Source organism: Mauremys mutica, unplaced genomic scaffold, assembly GCF_020497125.1.
Source record: "Mauremys mutica isolate MM-2020 ecotype Southern unplaced genomic scaffold, ASM2049712v1 Super-Scaffold_100054, whole genome shotgun sequence".
Classification (NCBI taxonomy): domain Eukaryota; kingdom Metazoa; phylum Chordata; order Testudines; family Geoemydidae; genus Mauremys; species Mauremys mutica.
In genome coordinates this window covers 237,543-256,177 of record NW_025423258.1, presented here as the reverse complement: position 1 = coordinate 256,177, position 18,635 = coordinate 237,543, and the positions used below count along the sequence as shown (strand labels likewise).

General features: G+C 53.2%; 1 non-coding gene across 1 annotated transcript; it reads right to left on the bottom strand.

The window, feature by feature from the left end:
• Positions 1 to 17,806: 17,806 nt before the first annotated feature.
• Positions 17,807 to 17,878, bottom strand: TRNAC-GCA. The gene has a single exon. It is a non-coding gene; the product is annotated as a tRNA-Cys (tRNA).
• Positions 17,879 to 18,635: the final 757 nt, after the last annotated feature.

Here is an 18,635-nt window from a genome sequence, read left to right as displayed (position 1 = left end):
TGTCCTTCTCGCCCTGGCAGGCTACAGAATAACGTCCATGTTTTGCTCCAGATTATCCCCTCCTCCCAGGGGGAAGAAAATGGCTGCAATGGAGCTGGCTCAGGTAAGGGATTCTCAGGGAGCTGGTGGTGGGTTCTGCTTGGAGGGAGAGAAGCAGTAAATGTACAGGAGGGTGGGAGCCAGTGATGAGCTGCCAAAATATTAACAACAGGTTCCCTCCTCCTCACCTCACAAGGGGGTCATGCTCCCCTAGGGGTCGTGCCCCATCCAACCCCCCATGCTCCTTGACACCCCCCCGGGGACCCCTGACCCATCCCCCCGTCCCCTGATTGCCCCCTGCCACCCCATCAAACCCCTCCTCTCATTCTTGATGCCCCCCTGGAACCCCTGCCCCATCCAACTACCCCTTCTCTCTGTCCCTGACTGCCCCCCAGTACCTCATCCAACCCCTGCTCCTTCCTGACTGCCCCACAGGACCCTTGCCCCCATTCAACCCCCTTGTACCCTGCCCTCTGACCACCCCGACCCCTGTCCAGCCCCCCACAACCCACCAAACACCCCCTCCCTGTTCCCTACCCCCTTACCACACTGCCTGGAGCCAGGACCGCGACTGGCGACAAAGGACCCGACTCCCCGATCCGGGCTGGAGCCGCTCGGCTGAGACCGCGGCCAGCTCTGCTGGGACCGCGACTGGCGCCGCAGGACCTGACTCCCCGATCCGGGCTGGAGCCGCTCGGCCGGGACCGGTGCTGCAGGGCCCGTGCTGGGCCGGATCGGAGCCACTCGGCCGGGACCAGCCCGAGCCAGGGGTGCTTGGCCGGGACCCGGCTGGGGCGCTCGGCCGGGGCCAGGGGGAGCCGCTCAGATGGAGCCGGACTGGGCCGCGCACACGGTCGCCCCCCCGGCCCGTCTTAGCTGCATGCTGCTTGTTTCAGGCTTCCCGTGAACATTTGATTTGCGGGAAACGGGAGGGGGAGGAGAAGGAGGGCGGAGCGTTCACAGGAGAGGGGGAGGTGAGCTGGGGCCGGTGGACAGCTGCCCGAGCCTTTGTTAAATTTAAAAGCTTTTTTAGAACCGGTTGTCCTGGAACAACCAGTTCTAAAAAGTCTTCTAAATTTAAAAACCAGTTCATGCGACACAGCTGGAGCTCACCACTGGTGGGAGCTGCTAGAGGTGGTGGGAGGCAGGAAATATCTTGGGTGGAGAAAGGGAGGGGACAGGATGTGACAAACCTGCTGACACTAGTGTACTCTAGGGTGTGATGGGTTGTCACCCCGGGGTGCAGTCTGGGGAGCTTCTGGGAACCGCTGTGCCCTCTAACCCTCAAGCTGGGCTGGCCCTTCTCACGCTGCTTTGCTGGAGATTCAGCCAGCCTCTCCAGGTGGTGCCATACACGACAGCAGGTGGTGCCATACACCCAACTAAGCTACCTGAGTGCTTTACCTAAGCCACTCAAGGAGAGAGAGAAGACAACAGCCAGTTTCCCAGCGATAAGTATTAGCAAACAGATCAAAGCAGATTACTTAGCAAATAACCAAAAACTCAAACCAAGCCTAATATACTAGATGGATAGAATTTGAATTAGCAATTTCTCACCCTGACTGATGCTCCAAGCAGTCCACCAAGTTTCCATACACAAGCTAGAAATCCCTTAACTCTGGGACCAGCACTTCCCCCACTTCAGTCTTTGTTCCTCAGGTGCTTCCAGGAATTCTCTTGTGTGGGTGTCATAGGTTTATTCCCCACTTTGAACTTTAGCGTTCACAAGATGGGGACCTGCATGGACTCCTCTAAACTAAAATCCTAGTTTAGATCTGGTACAGCTGCCACCAGCCAGGTTTTTTAGTGTCTGGCACACTCCCTGTTCCCCCAAAACTTTCCCTGGGGGACACAGCTTCAAACTCCTTGAATCTCAACACAAAGGGAAATAAACCATTCCCCCCTGCTTCTTCCCTAGTCCTTAGGAGAGATACCTGGATTCAAATTCCTTGAATCAAACAAAGAGGGATTTCTTTTCCCCCTCCCTCCTCCTCTTCCCCTGAAAATCCAAACAAGGGAAGAAATCAATCATATTCTAAAAAGAAAAGAATTTTATTAAAAGAGAAAAAAAGTACACTATCTCTGTAACACCAGGATGGAAAAAATATTACAGGGTCTGACTTATAAACCTGGAGAGACTTTTCCCCTCCCTCCTCCTCAGAATAATCAAAGTAACAGCAAACAGAAATAAAGATATTCCCCAGCAACATACAATTGCAAATGCAGAAATAAAATTGTAAGACTAATCCGCCTTCTAATACTCACTATACTGATTAGAAGAAGATACTTCAGGAAATTGGAAGAACTTGGATATATATCTGGCCACTCTCAGATCCAAAGAGAGACAAAGACCCCAACAAAGAAACACAGACAAAAAGACTTCCCTCCACAGAGATTTGAAATTATCTTGTCCCTTGATTGGTCCCTCTGGTCAGGTGTTAATCAGGTTACTGCTTGTTAACCCTTTACAGGTAAAAGAGACCTTAACCCTTAACTATCTGTTTATGACAGTGGGGAATGAGGCCAAGAGATGATGTCACACCCCACCTTATGTAGCTTTTCCATATGGCGGGAACCCTTTGTTCTAAACTCAGTTCTCGGTCCAGTTTGTGGAAAAATACAGGTACCAAAATGAAGTTCATTGTCATGTGGTCTGGTCACATGTCTTTGTTGCTGAACCATCAGCACTGTCTGGCTTCTTCATTGTTGTACCTGAGAGGCTCATTGTGGGTGTTACTCAGAGTAAGCACATTTGAAAGACAGATACAGAGTCAATATCCATAACTTCAGATACAAACATGATGCATGCACACAGGTAGGATAATCATATTCAGCAAATCATAACTTTTCCAGTGACAACCGTACATGACTAATCTTGTACAAAATGCCTCATGTCCTAATCATATTATAATCCTGCCACTATGCTGAATATGGGCTGTAGTGTCAGATAGGTCCTAATGTCAGGGCACAAGTGTAGGGAATGAAACTTCCCCTCTTTGTGGAATAGGAAATAACCCTCCACCCAGGGCAGGGAAAACTTCCCAGACTCCCAGTGCTGAAACCTGAACCTACTGACATTTCATTAGTTACCCCGCATCCCCGATCTTTGCGGCAATTGCAAACGTTATCAGTGATGATTTTATATTCTCTTTCAGGTCATGGATAAGAATGTTAAATAGCACAGGGCCAAGATCCAATCCTTACGGGAACCCCCTAGAAAGAAATCCACTCAACCATGGTTCCCTATTTAAAATCCCAGTTTTTAATCTATTTAATGTATGCCGTGTGTATTTTGTACATTCTAGTCAAAATATTGTGCTGAACCAACTCATATGCCTTCATATATTACATCAGTACTACCGTATTGTCCCGAGTATAGGCCGCACTTTTTTCCCCTAATTTAAGTCTTTAAACTAGGGGTGCGGCTTATAAGCGGGATCTTGTCAAAAAAAACCCAATAAAAATACTTTAAATCCCAGCCGCGGCGGGGAATGAGAGCGCTCTGGGCTGCCCGCCGCGGCGGGAAGCCCAGAGCCCTTTTCTTCCCCGCCGCGGCTGGGATTTAAAGAGCTCTGGGCTCCCCGCCGCAGCGGGCAGCCTAGAGCCCTCTGAGTCCCGGCCGCGGCTGGGATTTAAAGAGCTCTGGGCTCCCCGCCGCGGCGGTCAGCCCAGAGCGCTCGGGTTCCCCGCCGCGGCTGGGATTTAAAGGGCTCTGGGCTCCCCGCCGCGGCGGGCAGCCCGGAGCCCTCTGATTCCCCGCCGCGGCTGGGATTTAAAGAGCTCTGGGCTCCCCGCCGCAGCGGGCAGCCTAGAGCGCTCTGATTCCCCGCCGCGGCTGGGATTGAAAGGGCTCTGGGCTCCCCGCCGCGGCGGGCAGCCCAGAGCGCTCTGATTCCCCGCCGCGGCGGGCAGCCCAGAGCGCTCTGATTCCCCGCCGCGGCGGGCAGCCCAGAGCCCTCTGATTCCCCGCCGCGGCTGGGATTGAAAGCGCTCTGGGCTCCCCGCCGCGGCGGGGCTTGAAAGGGGTCTGGGCTCCCCGCCGCGGCGGGCAGCCCGGAGCCCTCTGATTCCCCGCCGCGGCTGGGATTAAAAGAGCTCTGGGCTCCCCGCTGCGGCGGGCAGCCCAGAGCGCTCTGATTCCCCGCCGCGGCTGGGATTTAAAGGGCTCTGGGCTCCCCGCCGCGGCGGGCAGCCCAGAGCGCTCTGATTCCCCGCCGCGGCTGGGATTTAAAGGGTTCTGGGCTCCCCGCCGCAGCGGGCACCCTAGAGCCCTCTGAGTCCCGGCCGCGGCTGGGATTTAAAGAGCTCTGGGTTCCCCGCCGCAGCGGGCAGCCCAGAGCCCTCTGAGTCCCCGCCGCGGCTGGGATTTAAAGAGCTCTGGGCTCCCCGCCGCAGCGGGCAGCCTAGAGCCCTCTGAGTCCCGGCCGCGGCTGGGATTTAAAGGGCTCTGGGCTCCCCGCCGCGGCGGGCAGCCCGGAGCCCTCTGATTCCCCGCCGCGGCTGGGATTTAAAGAGCTCTGGGCTCCCCGCCGCAGCGGGCAGCCTAGAGCCCTCTGATTCCCCGCCGCGGCTGGGATTGAAAGGGCTCTGGGCTCCCCGCCGCGGCGGGCAGCCCAGAGCGCTCTGATTCCCCGCCGCGGCTGGGATTTAAAGGGCTCTGGGCTCCCCGCCGCGGCGGGCAGCCCGGAGCCCTCTGATTCCCCGCCGCGGCTGGGATTTAAAGGGCTCTGGGCTCCCCGCCGCGGCGGGCAGCCCAGAGCGCTCTGATTCCCCGCCGCGGCGGGCAGCCCAGAGCGCTCTGATTCCCCGCCGCGGCTGGGATTTAAAGGGCTCTGGGCTCCCCGCCGCGGCGGGCAGCCCAGAGCCCTCTGATTCCCCGCCGCGGCTGGGATTTAAAGAGCTCTGGGCTCCCCGCCGCGGCGGGCAGCCCGGAGCCCTCTGATTCCCCGCCGCGGCTGGGATTTAAAGAGCTCTGGTCTCCCCGCCGCAGCGGGCAGCCTAGAGCCCTCTGATTCCCCGCCGCGGCTGGGATTGAAAGGGCTCTGGGCTCCCCGCCGCGGCGGGGAGCTCAGAGCGCTCTGATTCCCCGCCGCGGCTGGGATTGAAAGCGCTCTGGGCTCCCCGCCACGGCGGGCAGCCCAGAGCCCTCTGATTCCCCGCCGCGGCTGGGATTGAAAGCGCTCTGGGCTCCCCGCCGCGGCGGGGAGCCCAGAGCGCTCTGATTCCCCGCCACGGCTGGGATTGAAAGGGCTCTGGGCTCCCCGCCGCGGCGGGCAGCCTGGAGCCCTCTGATTCCCCGCCGCGGCTGGGATTTAAAGAGCTCTGGGCTCCCCGCCGCGGCGGGCAGCCCAGAGCGCTCTGATTCCCCGCCCCGGCGGGCAGCCCGGAGCCCTCTGATTCCCCGCCGCGGCTGGGATTTAAAGAGCTCTGGGCTCCCCGCCGCAGCGGGCAGCCTAGAGCCCTCTGAGTCCCGGCCGCGGCTGGGATTTAAAGGGCTCTGGGCTCCCCGCCGCGGCGGGCAGCCCGGAGCCCTCTGATTCCCCGCCGCGGCTGGGATTTAAAGAGCTCTGGGCTCCCCGCCGCAGCGGGCAGCCTAGAGCCCTCTGATTCCCCGCCGCGGCTGGGATTTAAAGGGCTCTGGGCTCCCCGCCGCGGCGGGCAGCCCAGAGCGCTCTGATTCCCCGCCGCGGCTGGGATTGAAAGGGCTCTGGGCTCCCCGCCGCGGCGGGCAGCCCGGAGCCCTCTGAGTCCCCGCCGCGGCTGGGATTGAAAGCGCACTGGGCGCCCCGCCGCGGCGGGCAGCCCGGAGCCCTCTGATTCCCCGCCGCGGCTGGGATTGAAAGGGCTCTGGGCTCCCCGCCGCGGCGGGCAGCCCGGAGCCCTCTGATTCCCCGCCGCGGCTGGGATTTAAAGAGCTCTGGGCTCCCCGCCGCGGCGGGCAGCCCAGAGCGCTCTGATTCCCCGCCGCGGCTGGGATTGAAAGGGCTCTGGGCTCCCCGCCCCGGCGGGCAGCCCGGAGCCCTCTGATTCCCCGCCGCGGCTGGGATTTAAAGAGCTCTGGGCTCCCCGCCGCAGCGGGCAGCCTAGAGCCCTCTGAGTCCCGGCCGCGGCTGGGATTTAAAGGGCTCTGGGCTCCCCGCCGCGGCGGGCAGCCCAGAGCGCTCTGATTCCCCGCCGCGGCTGGGATTTAAAGGGCTCTGGGCTCCCCGCCCCGGCAGGCAGCCCGGAGCCCTCTGATTCCCCGCCGCGGCTGGGATTTAAAGAGCTCTGGGCTCCCCGCCGCAGCAGGCAGCCTAGAGCCCTCTGAGTCCCGGCCGCGGCTGGGATTTAAAGGGCTCTGGGCTCCCCGCCGCGGCGGGCAGCTCAGAGCGCTCTGATTCCCCGCCGCGGCTGGGATTGAAAGGGCTCTGGGCTCCCCGCCGCGGCGGGCAGCCCAGAGCTCTCTGATTCCCCGCCGCGGCTGGGATTGAAAGCGCTCTGGGCTCCCCGCCGCGGCAGACAGCCCAGAGCCCTCTGAGTCCCGGCCGCGGCTGAGATTTTCTTTAAGTTAAAAAAAGTTAAAAATTTAATTTTTTTAAAATAGCACCAAACTTTAAGGGTGCGGCTTATAATCAGGAGCGGCCTATACTCGGAACAATACGGTATTAGCTGCAACCAAACTTTTGATCTCATCCAATAAGGATATCCACTTAGTTTGATAGACTCTATTGTGTCTAAACCTTTTTAATGGATACTAATTACATTACCCTCCTTTCTTTATTAATGAAATCCAGTATCGGCTGCTCCATTCTCTTGCCCAGTATCGATTTCAGACTGACACACTTGTCATTAGCTGTGTCATCTCTTTTATAGTTTTTAAATATTGGCACAGCATTAGCTTTATTCCAGTCTTCTGGAATTTCCCAAGTCCTAATTAAAATCAACATTAACAGTCCACCACGCTCCTCCAGCAGGTCTTTCAGAACTCTAGTCCTCCGGACCCACTGATTTAAACACATCTAACTTGAATAGTTGCTGTTTAACGTCCTCGTGAGTTACTTTTGGAATGGAAAGACTGTCAGCGTCAACATCTTGTGATATGAGTTACATCATCTGTTTTTCTCCAAATCCAGGAGAGAAATATTTATTGAACACTTTTACCCCTTCTGCATGATTGTTGATTATTCTGCCATTTACATCTAGTAATGTACCACTACCATTGTTAGGATTTATTTTGTACTTTTAAAAACTTCCTTCTTATTTTCATTGGTTGATCATTGATTTCTGTTAGCTTCCCTTGCCAGCTTTCTTCCATATATTTTATTTGGAGAGTGTTGGGATTCCTACAAGGGAGCCACCAGCAGGGTCCAGATACAGCCCCATCTCCTATATTAAGCTCTGGCTAGTAGGTATGTGATAAATGTGATGACCCTGCCTCCGTCTGTCAGCTGGGAGACACAAAGGTTCTCTCTTTCCACCCTCTGATGCCACCTGGCTGCTCTAAGCAAGGTGAGGTGGGACTCTGTTAACATGTGCTTCCCGGAGCTTCCATTTCCCTGGTGCTGCTGTTCTGTGAGTAGTGGGGCTGTGAGTGGGGCAGCAGGTACTGAGTGTTGGACTCTTGCTCTTTCAGGGGCCGGTGACCTTCGAGGAGGTAGCTGTGTATTTCACCAAGGAGGAATGGGCTCTGCTGGACCCTGTTCAGAGAGCCCTCTACAGGGATGTCATGCAGGAGAACTATGGAACGGTGACCTCGCTGGGTAAGGAGTCCTGTCCCCTGGGTTATTAGAAGCTGTGGGGTCTCTAAAGAACCTGAGCAGTAATAACTTTATTCATCATCCAAGTTTGACAAGTTTCTTTGCCCCCTTTTTTTCCTTATCTCCCATACACTAGCAGGCAGCAGGGAGGGAGGAGGTAATGAGAGATGAGGAGGGAACAGAAGAAGCTCCCAAGGTGCCGGGAGTTGGTGCCAGCTGCCAGTAATGGGAAGAAGGAGAGGGTTGTGTGGAGGAAGGGCACCCAGGAAGTGGGCTGGGTGTGTCAGTGGGAGGGAGGAGAGGTTTGGGGATCTAGAGCTGTGGGGGATCCCAGACCTTTAACCCCGAATCTCTACCCAAACCTCAGGTAAATCCCAGACTTCAGCATAACCACTCTCACAAAGCCTCAACTTAATATAAGGCCCTGAACTGTAGCAAGCTTAGGCTATGTTTACTAAATCGTATCAGTAAATCGACCACGGCTGGATCGATCTCAGAGCGTCAATCCCGGCTGTAGTGTCGACCTGCCCTTAATAACCCATTTATCTATGTTCACCTCCTTGCCCCTCCACGCATGTTCCAAGCTAATAAGCAATTCTCTGATCATGACATGTTACCTCTAGCGAGTATGAAATTGCCCACAAGACGTGAGACTGGGTCATAGATCGTAAACTCAGGTCGGGGTCACCAGGAGTGAGAGTTTGGAGAGAGTCTTGTCCCCCCTCTCCCCATCTGCAGCAGCCACAAGCTGTCTTCCCTCCAGGCTCCTTGGATCTCTGAGCCGGTCCCTCCTGAGGCTGCGTGGCCCAGTTCTTGTTTCTGACCTTCTCGTTTTCCGGAAGAATGAGAGGCTGTTGCTCCTGAATGTTAGTGTGTAATTCCCCAGCCTTCTCCTCACACTGGGGGAGTTTAATTCTCCCTCCCATTACACCTGAGTCACTAGATTTCCTAATTCCCCAAACTGTGCTTTTGCGATGTCACAGTTCTGGGGTAGCGAAGCCTTTGACCTGCCTCCATGGTCTGCTCAAGGAATGGCCCCTCAGGTATCAGGCCTCTAGCCAGCCCCTCTCTATGGGCAGGGACCCACATGCCTCTCCTTTTTGACCACGGTGTGAGGATTGCAGCTTGTCCTCCACTGTGTTTACAGTTCCTGTGCTTTGCTTTCTCTCCAGGGGCTGTGAGCAGTGTGTCTGAGACAGAGGTGGGACTTTTGGTGATACTTGTATGATGCCAATGCACACCTCAGTTTCCTGCTGTGATTGGTATTGCTATGATTCTAAAGAGCAGGAGACGTGAGGTGTTTTGTCACGTAGCTATCATGGGGTAATATGAATGGGTCATTAAGGACTGGCTGGGAGTAACCTACATCAGTGGAATACCCGACAGAGACAAGGGATGTCACCCAGGGCCGCCCAGAGGATTCAGGGGGCCTGGGGTCTTCGGCGGCGTGTCCCCCTTATCCGCTCTGACGCTTTTACCCTGTGTCCCCCTGTAAACGTGGGTGTCCGGGGCTCAACCTTCCCTGGGGAGGAGGGGAGCCACGCCGGCCTTTTACACTGAGCAACAACACAAAGAGACAGTTAGAGGCTCAGGCCTTCTGCTGCAAGGCTGAGCAACAATATACAAGTCAGTGAGGTTAGGGAGGCCCAGGCCCTTTGGTGCAGGGGCTGGGCCACAATACAAGTAGTCCAGGACAGGCCCAGGCCCTCTGGTGCAGGGGCTGGGCAGCAATGCAAACAGTTCAGGACAGGCCCAGGCCCTAGGTTAGGGCAGGGCAACAACAGTCAGGGCTCAGGCCCTCTGGTGCAGCGGCAGAGCACTGGGGTGAGGGGGGAGACTGCCACCCACGAGTGGGGTGGCAGGGGGGACGCAGGCCCACCCACTCCACTGCGTCCCGGCCCAGGGCCCTAGGCAGCAGCTACCACCGCTGACGGTCAGTGGCAGGGCCGCCCAGAGGGGGGGGCAAAGGGGGCAATTTGCCCCGGGCTCCGCAGGGGCCCCCAAGAGAAGAGCGGAGGCTCCCGCCTCCGCCCCTCTCCTGGAGCTTCGGCGCATCAAGCGCCAAGACTCCGGCCGAACCCCTGAGCCCCGCCCCGATCCGTGTGGTGAGGGGGCGGGGCTGGGAGCTCCAACGGGGCCTGAGCCCCGCCCCGCTCAGAGCGCCGTGGGGAGGGGGCGGGGCAGCTGCCTCCGCTCGGCGTGGAGCTCACAGCCCCGCCCCCTCACCACACGGCTCTGAGCGGGACGGAGCTCAGGCCCTGCCGGCGACGCGCTCGGTAAGAGTCCGGGGCCGGGGAGAGGCCGAGGCGGGAAGAAGCGGGGGCCGGGGCCAGGCGGGGGGGGGGGGAGAAGCGGCGGCCGGGGCCAGGCCGGGGGGGGGGGGGCGGAGAAGCGGGACCCGTCGTCGTCGTCGAAGCGCAGCCCGGTCTTCGGCGGCGGGGGGCCCCTTCTGTGCCGGGACCCGCCGCCGAAGTGCCCCGAAGGCCCGCGGGGGGGACACCCCCCCCGCCACCGAATTACCGCCGAAGACCGGGCTGCGCTTCGGCGGCGGGTCCCGCTTCGGCGGTAATTCGGCGGCGGGGGGTTCCCGCCGCGGGTCTTCGGGGCACTTTGGCGGCGGGTCCCGGAACGGAAGGGCCCCCCGCCGCCGAAGACCCCGGGCCCCCGGAATCCTCTGGGCGGCCCTGGTCAGTGGGGATCCTGACCATAACACACTGACATGGGCATTGGTTGACCTGCAGCCTGACTGGGGTCAGCTGCTCCCGGGCCACTTCCAGTTCCCCCCTCTGGGCCTACCTGGTCCGTGGCGTCTGCTCCCGGGAAGTCCAACAGCATGGGCTCCTCGCAGCCCGGGCTGGGGGGGAAGTCCGGCCAGTTCTGCTCCGGGGGTTCCTTGGGGTAACAGCAAGGGAGAGGTGAGGTCTCCGGCGGTTCCTCCTCGTAGGTGGCACGGGGAAGCTCCTGCGGGTCCTCCCAGTAGCGAGTGAGGGGAAGCTCCGGCCAGTCCAGGCAACTGCTCGGGGCCCCAGCAGCTTCCCAGTCCCGAGCCCTCTCGGGCAGGTCAGGCTCCCGACGGTGGCTGGGCTCTGACTGAGTCTGGTGGCCGGCTTTTATGCTTCCGGGTCGCCGCCTGACCCTCTGAGGGGTGGGCTCACTGCTCTGGAGCCCCGCCCCTTCCGGTGTCCGGGGCTCCACCCTCCCCGGGGAGGAGGGGAGCCACACCGGCCTGTTACACCCCCTTACCCTCTCTGAAACCGCAGAGCATTTTCCCCGTGTCCCCTGTTCCCCCTCCTGTTTGACTCAGTTTATATAGTAATATTCTCAGCTATACCTTTGCTTAACCAATCATTGTACTGAAATTTAATTAATCAATCCTAACACATTGAAACATAATTCTCTAACCAATTGTATCCCACTACCCTAATTAACTTACACCTAGCAAAATTAATTGTACAGCAGAGAAAAACAATTAGAGAACCAGACTGATTAACATTGTAAAAGTGGTGGCCATAAAGATAAAACAATACAGAAATGAGGATTTCACAACCACAAGCATTGAGAAGTGATTTCTTGCCAGACAGGCTGCTATCAAACTAAGTTTTCTTTAACCATCTTAAGATCTGTTTCTTTATCTGGTGGTGATGGGCACTATCAGGACAGGATCATCTTCCTAACAGCCCAATAGCACCTTATTTCAGTGTGACTGGTTTGGGATGTGAGGATGTGACCCTTCGCTTCCCAGCTTATGGTTGCCCCTGCTGCTTAGCCAAAGGCCTTAGCCTAAGAACAAGGCCTCAGACGGTCACAGTAGGAGAAGGCCCTTACAAATACAGACAGTGATTTTGATTCTTTGTTTTCGTACTCCTGTAAGTAGCTAAGTGATAAAAATACCCCTAAGTTCTTAAACTATAGGCTTTACAGGCAGGCCTGAATATCTCTATTCTAACAGTGGGGTCTACCCCTTCCCCCATTCTGTGTCTGTCTTGTGTATTTAGATTGTAAATTCTTCAGGGCATGGGCCATCTACTGTTCTCTGTTTGTACTTTGCCTAGCACAATGGGGACCCACTGTTAGTTGGTCCTTAGGCACTAAGGTAACGAATATGATTTATAATCATCATAACTCTCCTGCCACTTTGAGCCAAGGAAGCTGGCCTTGGGATGTTACTGCTTAAAAATGAGCTGGGGGTTAAAACCATGGACTATTCTTTGTGACAAGTATCCCACAAATTCCACTGACCTCCCTGGTTTTCTTTGCCTGCAGTAGGGTTTCCAGTTTCCAAACCTGATGTGATCTCCCAGCTGGAAAGAGGGGAAGAGCCGTGGGTCCCAGACCTCCAGGGCTCTGAGAAAGAAGTGCTTCCAAGAGCTGCCTGCACAGGTGAGGACTTGGTTAAACCAACTCAACAACTGTGTGGGAATGCAGGAAACATTCGGGATACCCTACAAAAACCCTGTGAGCTCTCCAAGTTCAGGATTGTTCCCTGCAGATGTGGAATCATTATGGCAGATCTCACTCATGGCTTCCCTCCTATTCTGACTGACAACTGGCAGCAGGTCCCGCCCCAATCTCTCTTTCTCCTGAGTGTTCTTGTGAGATGCAGACCAAAACTGATCCCTTCCTCTCTTCTCTGGGGAAGGTTTTGGGGAAAATCGGCTCCTGATAGGTTTGATCTCTCCCACACATATTTTGGATTGTTCATCCCTTTTTCCCTTCCTCTCTCTGAGATTTCCTTTCTCTCAGGTGCAGGTAGTGATCTATGTCCGGATTCTCTCTGTCTCCCATCAGGTGAAGGGATGGTGAGTCAGAATGAGGAGGAGAAACCCCATCAGGAAGATGCTGAGCAAGGAGAACCACATGGAACTTTATCAGGAAGATCCAAAGGGAATGTTTCCGGGAGTTATGCACTCCCAGAAAAAACAAAAGCCTGTGAGGCTCAGTGGAGGCCAGAGGGAAACTTTAGTAGCCACTCAGACCTTATAACAAGCGACAGAATCAACTTGGAAGAGACACGCTACATGTTCCATGAGTGTGGGAAAAGCTTCAATCGGAGCTCTGCCCTTATCAGACATCAGAGAATCCACACAGGTGAGAAACCTTATGAACGCTCTGAGTGTGGGAAATGCTTCATCGATAGTTCAGCCCTCATCTCACATCAGCGAATCCACACAGGAGAAGCGCCCCACAGATGCTCAGAGTGCGGGAAAATCTTTAGTTGGAGCTCTACCCTGAACATACATCTTAGAATCCACACAGGGGAGAAGCCCTACACATGCTCTGAGTGCGGGAAAAGCTTTAGTCACCGCTCTGCCCTTATCAGACATCAGAGAATCCACACAGGGGAGAAGCCCTACACATGCTCTGAGTGTGGGAAAAGCTTTAGGCAGAGCTCAAACCTTACCAAACATAGGAAAATCCACACAGGTGAGAAACCTTATGGATGCTCTGAGTGTGGGAAATGTTTCTTTAATCGTTCAGACCACTTCTTACATCACAAAATCACACAGGTGAGAAGCCCTACACATGCTCTGAGTGCGGGAAAAGCTTTAGTCAGAACTCACACTGTATCAGACATCAGATAATCCACACAGGGGAGACACTGTACACGTGCTCTGAGTGTGGGAAAAGCTTCAAGCACAGCTCACATGTTGTCTCACATAGGAGAATCCACATGGGAGAGAGTGTGGGAAAAGCTCTGAGTGCAGGAAAAGCTTCAATCAGCGCTCAAGCCTCATTAGACATCACAAAATCCACATGAGAGAGAATTGTAATAAATCCCTTGACTAGGGTTGGCCAAAAAATTTTTTTAAATAAATCACATTTGCTAACTCCCACATAGTGATTTTTGCACCATCTTCACCGTGGTCTCTCAGCTCCACCAGATCAGTTGCCTGCTTCTGCCTTTTGCAGCTCACCCTTCTTTGGGGTCAGTCCTGTGATCTTTTCTATCAACTCCTTTCCTTTTGAGTCACAGGAGTGTGTGTCCCTCCAGCCAGGAATGTTCATCCCTCCAGGTGGGGGGAGAGAGGTTTGATCCCAACAAGCTACACTGAGGCAAAAACTATCTGTGCCTGACATCCACTAGGACTGTACGTGTCGTTGGCTGCTCAAGTTAGTGATCTTAATGTAAAAAATTGTAGTGCAGATGCAGCCCAGGTGCAGGGGTTGGCATTAGCTTTCCCCTTGACCTGATCTAAACTCCATCACTTTCCCTAGTCTAAACAAACCCTGAGCATCACGGTTATACTGTTCCCCCATTTCACAGCAATTGTTAGTCATCGAGTTCTCCCTTGGGGAACAAATTGTTTCATTCCCAGTTGCTCTGATGTTACTGCAGGTTGAGCTGGAGAGCAGATATTTTTATGATCATTTTCCACACTTAAAATATATTGAACTATAACAAAGAGCAGGAACAGGGCAGGGATAGGGAAAAATGTCATTTCACCCACTGTAACTACAGACATAGTTCGGGTAAGTCAGAGGGATTCCCTTATTCCCCATCACCATCTTCCTTCCATCCGTGCTAGAACCTAAGAATCCTTTTCCTTTCCCCCGTTGTGGGATGGGAGACTCCCAAAAGTGCTCCCTGGGCTATAGCACATGGCTAAGCTCAGAGAATAAATCCCAAATAGCCCCTGAGCTTTGCTTTTTGAATTCTGTGTTTCCGATTACTTCAAGCCGGGGCATTGTGATTATTTACCAGTTTCTCTACCACTGTTTCTATAACATATTTTGTTTTTTTGTGGGACAGGGTTGTTATTCCTTTGCCTAACCCCAACCTCGAAGGCCAGGGGGTCTGTTTTCTCTGGTCCCTCCCCACAGACAAATCTGACAGGGTTGAACCTGCCAGGAGCAAACAAAAAGCCCCATCGGTCACACACACAAAGCAGATAGACACACACAAGACAAAGAAGAAACTGAATTATTTGAGCTATCAACATTTCCACTTTCCCACAGCATGTTAGTTCTGAAGGTTGTTTTAATTTGTTTATTTTCTTGGAACCAGAACTGGGGAAAGAGACATTGGAGTCAGTGGAATTACAGCAGGAAGGGATAAGTCTCATGATTCCTCACTAACCAAAGCCTTTGTGAACTGAGCGATAATGTTACTGAATGGTCTGGCTAACCCTGCAGTTAGAAACAATCAGCTCTATGGGTGTAAATTGACAGAGGCTCTGCTGCTGATCATGAAATAGCAGCTGTTTAAAGGTAATGTGCTTCTATTTCAATGCCTCTGGAAGTACAGAAAACAAAGATCTGTGTTAAAGGAAAGCTGCCATTTCTCAGAGCCCCAATTTCTGTTGTGTGTGTACAGGAAGGTTTGAATGTGTAGCAGGTAGTTTGCTAAAACTTAGCTATTTTGTGTGTGTAACAGGCTCCTGCCCACCTCCAGCAGAGGTTTCAATCACATAGACTTTAAGGTCAGAAGGGACCATTATGATCATCTAGTCTGACCTCCTGCACAAAGCAGGCCACAGAATCCCACCCATCCACTTCTATAACAAACCCCTAACCTATATCTGAGTTATTGAAATCTTCAAATTGTGGTTTGAAGACCTCAAGCTGCAGAGAATCCTCCAGCAAGTGACTCATGCCCCACACTGCAGAGGAAGGCGAAAAACCTCCAGGGCCTCTGCCAATCTGCCCCGGAGGAAAATTCCTTCCCGACCCCAAATATGGCGATCAGCTAAACCCTAAGCATGTGAGCAAGACTCCCCCGCCAGCACCCAGGAAAGAATTCTCTGCCGTAACTTAGATCCCATCCCATCTAACATCCCATCACAGACCACTGGGCATACTTACCTGCTGATAATCAAAGATCAATTGCTAAAATTAATTGCCAAAATTAGGCTATCCCATCATAAAATCCCTTCCATAAACTTATCAAGCTTAGTCTTAAAGCCAGATATGTCTTTTGCCCCCACTACTCCCCTTGGAAGGCTGTTCCAGAACTTCACCCCTCTAATGGTTAGAAACCTTCGTCTGATTTCAAGTCTAAACTTCCTAGTGTCCAGTTTATACCCATTTGTTCTTGTGTCCACATTGGTACTAAGCTTAAACAATTCCTCTCCCTCCCTAATATTAATCCCTCTGATATATTTATAAAGAGCAAGCATATCCCCCCTCAATCTTCTTTTGGTTAGGCTAAACAAGCCAAGCTCTTTGAGTCTCCTTTCATATGACAGTTTTCCATTCCTCGGATCATCCTAGTAGCCCGTCTCTGAACTTGTTCCAGTTTGAATTCATCCTTCTTAAACATGGGAGACCAGAACTGCACACAGTATTCCAGATGAGGTCTCACCAGTGCCTTATATAACGGTACTAACACCTCCTTATCTTTGCTGGAAATACCTCGCCTGATGCATCCTAAAACTGCATTAGCTTTTTTAACGGCCATATCACATTGGCGGCTCATAGTCATCCTGTGATCAACTAATACGCCGAGGTCCTTCTCCTCCTCTGTTGCTTCCAACTGATGTGTCCCCAATTTATAACTAAAATTCTTATTATTAATCCCTAAATGCATGACCTTGCACTTTTCACTATTAAATTTCATCCTATTACTATTACTCCAGTTTACAAGGTCATCTAGATCTTCCTGTATGATATCCCGGTCCTTCTCTGTGTTACTACCTCCCAGCTTTGTGTCATCTGCAAACTTTATTAGCACATTCCCGCTTTTTGTGCCAAGGTCAGTAATAAAAAGGTTAAATAAGATTGGCCCCAAAACAGATCCCTCTAGAACTCCACTAGTAACCTCCTTCCAGCCTGACAGTTCACCCTTCAGTACGACCCGTTGTAGTCTCCCCTTTAACCAGTTCCTTATCCACCTTTCAATTTTCATATTGATCCCCATCTTTTCCAATTTAACTAATAATTCCCCATGTGGAACCGTGTCAAATGCCTTACTGAAATTGAGGCAACTTACTGAATGTCACACAAATTAGTCCATCCCTCCCCATATTCAGTCTCTGACCAGAATGTTAGAATGAGGCAGAGAACTGGGAAAGTATCACAGTAGGAATACATTAAAAAGTGGGATTAATCAGAGCTGGGATGCAGACAGAGCCTGTTCCAGAGCTGGTGAAGTAACAGGGACACACTCCCGCTAGTGCTGGCTCTGAAATAACAGCAGAAGCAGATCGAAGAGAATGAGCTCATGTGGGAGCTATGGGCAGCTGCCCTGTCAGTGCATCACTCACCTGGCAGGTGTTACACAAAACACAGCACTTTCCCCCACTGCCACCACTTCATTATACTGTCCATGGGGCTGTTTGTCCTGCAGGACTTTGATCTCTCCGGGTGGTCCATGGTAATTCATAACAGAGCCATTAGGGGAGCAGGAGTCATCCCAATGGAAATCTCTCCACTTCTTTCTCAGTGTTCCCTTCTTAGTCCTGGCTTTGGAGATGACATTAGCCTTATCCTGTCTTGATTTTAGGTAGGATTTTGATCACCTTCTTGGGCTTGGCAGCTTAGAACTTTTGAGGGCTTTTCTCTGCCTTTTTGGTCCCCGCTGCAGTCAGTACATTCTAGACATGGGCATGGTGACCTCCCTGGGGATCTTGATAGCTTTAGCCAGCTTCTTGGTGGCTATTTTCCTGCTCACAGCCACTGTCTTCTTCTCATGCCTTGTCCTGGGGGCCCAGCTGCTGGTTGAATGGGAAGGAGCCAAAGTGCTGGTGACTTTAGCCCGCACCAAGTTGCTTTTGCTCATCAAACTCCTGAACCCCAACTGGATGTGGTTCTTGTTCTTCTGCACAGCACAGCCCTGGAGAAGAGGGATCTTCAAATGTACATTCATATGATCCCTTTGTTTAATTGACGAAAACATAAACTAGACACTTAGAGGATTGGAACTGATTTCAGCTGATGGACAGGTGTGCTAGGTTTTTATGCATTTGGACAGTGAAATGTTGAGTATTTACATTCATTTCAAGCATCCCCGTATTGTGGAGCTCCTGAACATAATGGAGAATGGAAATGAAAATGTTTTCCCTTTTTTCAAAAATAAAAATAAGAGGCTTATTAGAGAGCACTTGGATTTGAACCAAGGACCACTTGATCTGCAGTCAAACACTCTACCACTGAGCTATACCCCCTGAGAGCAGATGCTTTCCCCATTGTAGCTGAAGCACATCAGTGATTCCAATAGCAGGGGTTGGTTCTCTCTGGGGCACAGAGATTTTTTGGGGAGTTGGTGGCTCCTTTCTTTCCTCACCCTGGAGTAAACTCAGCTTCTTATTCCATGGTACACGTTTTATGGAATAACAGCAGCTTGAAGAAAGAGCAGAGTGAATATCTCACTCTCAGGGCTGAAGGTGGCCACATCTCCTCTGCCTGACAGTTGCCATTGCAGGAGAGAAGGTTTCAATGGAGTTGAATGCCCTGGCTCAGGGTACGTCTACACTACGGGATTATTCCGATTTTACATAAACTGGTTTAGCAAAACAGATTGTATAATATCGAGTGCGCGCGGCCACACTAAACACATTAAATCTGTGGTGTGCGTCCACGGTCCGAGGCTAGCGTCGATTTCTGGAGCGTTGCACTGTGGGTAGCTATTCCGTAGCTATCCCATAGTTCCCGCAGCCTCCCCCGCCCCTTGGAATTTCCGGGTTGAGATCCCAGTGCCTGATGGGGCAAAAGTCATTGTTGCAGGTGGTTCTGGGTAAATGTCGTCAGTCACTCCTTCCTCTGGGAAAGCAACAGCAGACAAGCATTTCATGGCTTTTTTCCCTGGATTGCCCTGGCAGATGCCATAGCATGTCAACCATGGAGCCTGTTTTGCCTTTTGTCACTGTCACCGTATGTGTACTAGATGCTGCTCACAGAGATGATTCAGCAGCGCTACACAGC